We start from the raw sequence: 5,581 nt of genomic DNA on the forward strand, positions 1-5,581 counted from the left end.
ACTAATGTGTTTGTGGTGATGCTTGTGTAATCAAACCTACTGCAAAATATGTTGAGGAGGCGTGCCTAGCTTACCCACAGGGTGACCCTCCCAAAGGTAGCTCAGACCTTTAAGACAGAAATCCTAGCATTTGACACATTAGGTCTGACCTCAAGTGAAAATGTTATTGTCTACTTTAGAATTCTTGCATTTTGAATGATTTCCATTCATCCCCATAGCAAAATAATAGCTAATAACAGTTAGCTAACACTCACTGAGTGCATACTAAGTGCCAGGCACAATCCATACCTGTCATTTAATTTTTATAACTTTGTGGGGGTGGTATTATTGTAATCTCCACTTAACAGATGAAGAAAGTGAGGCACACAGAGACTTAGTAACATGATTAGAGGGCCCACACTCATTCAACTAGCGGCCAGTGTAAACATTAGAAAAATTTATTGTTTTTCCTTTTTAGAATATACTCTCACACTGTTATGGAATGGACTTCAACAAAGAAGTGGTTGGCACTCAGAGGGTTGGGGAGTCAGGTATTTTATTATGCCAGCAGGCCCAGATGAGCTAGCACTTCAAAATCTGAGCCTCGAGTTTAGGTCTTACAGGGATTATATAGGCGGACTCTTCTGGGTTCTTTTAAGTTTTGTTCTCTTAGCATTCACGTAGCCAGTACAGTAGTCATTGCAATAAGCAAGCACGTTTACAAAAGCAGGAGAATGAGCAGTTGATTATCAGTAAAGCTGACACAATAAGCAGGTTCTGTTCTAAAGGCAAAACAAGCTACTGAAAGAATCAATTTTGTATTTTTCCAACAACACAATGATGAAATCACCTAACTTTGCACAACAACAAAATTGCCTAATGATGCATTTCTCTGAACATATCCCCATCATTAAGCAATGCATGACTGTAGTTCAATTCTTTCGTTTGCTTTTAAGTTTTGTTAGGGCAGGTCCTAAATTAGCCCCATTACTAAGGGGCTAATTTCTGAGGATTTCACCTGATGCCAAAGTGTTACAAAGTCTTTCCACTCTGACTGGTGGGAATGCAAATGATTTTCTGCAGTGTGTGAGATCTGAGTATCATTTTTCACTTCTTTTCAGTGGTTCTTGTCTCACTGAGCATTGGGTAGATTCCTCTCCTACATGCACAAATCAATATTCAGTAAAAAATGTGGGATGTTTCTGCAATTCTCTGAAGCTCCCTCTCTGTACAGCTCCAATCTCTCCACTACTCAGTCCTTGGCTTCCTTTAACTCCAATCTTGGTCTTCTTAACTCAGCAAGACTACCAGAGTTCTGTCAAGATTCTGCCCTCCTGCACTACACCCTGGAAACTGCCTCCCAGGCAATAAGTTCGTGCAATTGCAGAACTTACCTTAGTTCCTTTACCTGCTTTCTGGATTTCAGTTCTTGGGCTGCTTTTTGTCCAGTGTCTAAAAACTGGTGTTTCGTATATTTTGTCCAAAGTTCTAGTTGCTTAAGGGTGCAGAGTGTCTGATCCAATTTTTCCATCTTGACCAAATGTGTACAGTAGTTTTGAGATGCATTCTTCAAATACTCAATAATCCTAAAGACATGCATTTAAAGGGCAACACAAAGATAAAATATCAAAAATAAACCTCCAAAGAAATGAGTGATATATGAAAAAAATCTCTAAAATCCTCCGAAGGGATACAAAAGAACACTGGAACACATGGAAAGAGCTGTCATGATCTTGAGTTAGGAAGTCCCAACAGCATAAACATCGATTCTCTTTAAAAATCTCAAAAATGAGCACAGACCTGGTGAAAACACTAACAGGATTTTTTTTTTTTTGTATTAGACTTTAGATCTTAAACTGATTTTAAAGTTCCAATGGAAAAATAAGTAAAAACCATGAAAATCTTGGAAAAGAGGAGCACAAACTTGGAATTAACCTTACCAGATATTAAAACAATAAGCTAGAATTATTAAAACATGCAACACGTAAATAAGGGATTAATGGAAAGCATAGAAAATCCAGAAATAAGCCCCAATACATGTAGAATTTAGTAAATAATCAAGTTGCAATCTCAAATTCAAGGAGAAAGAATACATTATGCAAAATAGTGTTTAGGCAAGTAGGTATCTAAAAAAAAGTTGGATCTATATCTCATACTTTTTATTGAAATAAATTTTAGATGGATCAAAGCTTTATATGTAAAAAAAAAGAAACCATGAAAGTACTATAAAAAACCATGTGAGAATTCTTATATTATCTCAGAACAAGGTTAGTCATTCTAATTGACACAAAACTGAAGTCATGGAAAAGACAGCAAAAAAAAAAAAAAAAAAAAAACCCAAAAAGCAAAAATAAAAAAAACTGACAAATGATATGAACAGACTATTAAAAAGAAAGGGAAATAAAATACAAATGACCATTAAATATATAAAGATGCTCAACCCCACTCATAATAAGAGAAAAGCAAATTAAAACAACACCCAGATACCATCTTTCACCATTGATTTGCAAACATCAAAAACTTGGATAATAGACTGCTGGTGAGTGTGTGAGGAAACAAGCACTCTTCAAAGGCTAGTGCAACCTCTGAGAAGGGCAAGCAGAAATCCAAATTACAAATGCACGTAACTCTTATCTAGTGATGTCACTAATAGGAATTTCCCTTTGGATATACTCATACATTTGAGAAAGGATTTATGTAAAATGTTATTTGTTTTAGTAATTCTTGTAAAAGCAAAAGATTGGAAACAACCTAACTGTTTATCAATAGAAGGCTAAACAAATTATAGTCAACTAAAGGAATTGCACAAGGCCTAAAAGAGAATGATGAAGCATATATATTTTAAAATGAATTCATCTTCTGGTTATCTCGTTGTTATGTAAGGAAACAACAAATTCTTAGCACTGGTTGCTTGTGATGATAAGCTGGAAAAAAGAGTGAGAAAGAGAAATCATCATTTATGGTACTTTTTTGGTGCATGGTCCAAATATTAAACCATGTGAATGCATTTCCTACATAAAAACTTAACTTAAAAAAAGTTCTATTACTGGTCATATTTTATCGAAACATGGAACTCTCAATTTCCAGCAACAAAGGATTAATAACGAGGAGCTAAGGAGTAATGAAATTCCTTCCTACACCCTGTTAATTCTATGGAATGAACAACCAAAACAAAAATTGTTTCAACAATTTAAAGAATGCTCCAGAACTCCAAGAAAACTACCATATACAAAATCTTCCATAATTAAATTACTTAAAGGAATAGGGAAAATATATAAAAGCATTAGGATATAAAAGTTAAATCATTTGAGATCCAATCAAGATGGTGGAATAGACGGTCCCCAGCGTCACTCTTTCCCACAAACCAACCAAATTTACAACTATAAAAATGTAACATCAGCCAAGCTGGGGCTGCTGGAGCTCAGGGGAAGAGGAGGAGAGACCTATGGAGTTCATGAAGGCAGGAGAAACTACAATGAAAGAAAGAAAAAGCTGCTCTGAGCATTTTGGGCCGCAGCTGCTTTAAGGCTGGAGCTGCTGAGCACATGGAGCAGGAGCTGGCAGAAGCTGCAGCTGTGCCCTTCAGATGGAGTTGCTTGGAGGCAGCAGGAGAGAAGAGGGCCTTGGTGGCCCCCAGGACAGCAAGACTGCTAATAGGGTTCCCATGGACCCACACAGGAGTGAGGAGCCAGAACAGCTATGAAAGGTGAGCCACTCAGAAGCTGGTGAGTCATCACAAGGGACCAGCGCAGGGCCCGTCCCATGGGAAGTGTTTGCAGCATGGGCAGTGGGGGAGACAGGCCCACCAGGGGGACACTAGGACACAGCAAGGACAGCCAACCTGTCTCCCAGTCAGCACAGAACCACTCAGAGGAGACTGGTCAGGAATGCAGAATTGCGTGGGGTGCAGTTCGATGAAAAACTCAGGCCCAGATCAGATTCTACAGAACACAGATCCACTGGGTCTCTGGAGAGCTGGAAGTACCTATAAGGTCAACCATTAAACCCTGAGCTGCACAAAAAGCCTTCCCTAGGGAAACAGCAGCAAAGTAGCAATTTAAACAACCACACACTCAACTACTGGTTCCCCCGTGTTAAAAGCAAAGGACAAAAAATTAGTTCCGGCCCAGGCACACCAACAGCACCTTGGGGCCTCCCTGGGAACCGGAGGCTTGGATCTGGGGACCAGACCCCACTCCCACTTCCCAGCAAACTGTGCCAGTGCCTCAGGGCCAGCCTGGGATCCAATGCATGGAGAAGGGGACTGGACCCCCCTCCCACAACTAGGCATACCATGCCAGCACCTTGGGGCCTGCCCCGGGACCTGAGGCAAGGAGAAGGGGAACAGACCTCTCTCCCACAACCAGGCACACTGAGCCAGCATCTTGGGGCTCACCCAGGGACCCAGGGCATGGAGAAGGAGACCGGACCTCTCTCCCACAACCAGGCACAACATGCCAGCAACTCAGAGCCCACCCAGGGACCTGGGGCAAGGAGAAGGGGAATGGTCCTCTCTCCCACAACCAGGCACACTGAGCCAGCATCTTGGGGCTCACCCAGGGACCCAGGGCATGGAGAAGGAGACCGGACCTCTCTCCCACAACCAGGCACAACATGCCAGCAACTCAGAGCCCACCCAGGGACCTGGGGCAAGGAGAAGGGGAATGGTCCTCTCTCCCACAACCAGGCACACTGCACCAGTGCCTCAGGGCCTGCCTGGGGACCCGAGGCATGGAGGAGACTGGATCTCTCTCCCACAACCAGGCACACCAAGCCAGCGCCTCAGGGCCCACCCATGGTTCTGGGCCATGGAGAAGGGGACCGGACCACCCACCCACAACCAGGCACATCATGCCAGCACCTCAGAGCCTACCCAGGGACTCAGGGCATGGAGAAGGGGACTGGACCTCTCTCCCACAACCAGGCACACCCAGCCAGCGCCTTGGATCTCACCTAGTGACCTGAAGCATGGAGCCAGGAACCAGACCCTCCTCCCACAACACAGCACAACATGCCAGTACCTCGGGGCCCACCCTGGGACCCGAGGCAAGGAGAAGGGGACTGGACCTCTCTCCCTCAACCAGGCACACTGCACCAGCACCTTGGGCCCCACCCAGGGACCCAGGGCATGGACAAGGGGACCGGACCACCCTCCCACAACCAGGCACACTGAGCCAGCACCTTGGGGCCCACCCGGGGACCCGGGGTATGGAGTCGCGGACTGGACCACCCTCCCACAACCAGGCACAACATACCAGCACCTCGGGGCCCACCTGGGTACCTGAGGCACAAAGAAGGGGACTGGACCCTCCTCCCACAACCACGCACACTGCGCCAGTACCTCAGGGCCCACCCAGGGACCCAGGACATGGAGAAGGGGACTGGACCCCTCTCCCACAACCAGGCACATAGCGCCAGTGCCTTGGGTCTGCCCAGGGACCAGAGGCATGGAGAAGGGGACCAAACACACCCCACAACCAGGCACACTGCCAGTGCCAAGGAGCGTGCCAAAAACAGCACCTCCACGTGTGTGGCCCACCACAGCCACCACAATAACCATGGCTGCTGCAAAAGCGGCTAGACTGCACAGCCACCACACAGA

Source organism: Galeopterus variegatus, unplaced genomic scaffold, assembly GCF_000696425.1.
Source record: "Galeopterus variegatus unplaced genomic scaffold, G_variegatus-3.0.2 Scaffold2500, whole genome shotgun sequence".
Classification (NCBI taxonomy): Eukaryota; Metazoa; Chordata; class Mammalia; order Dermoptera; family Cynocephalidae; genus Galeopterus; species Galeopterus variegatus.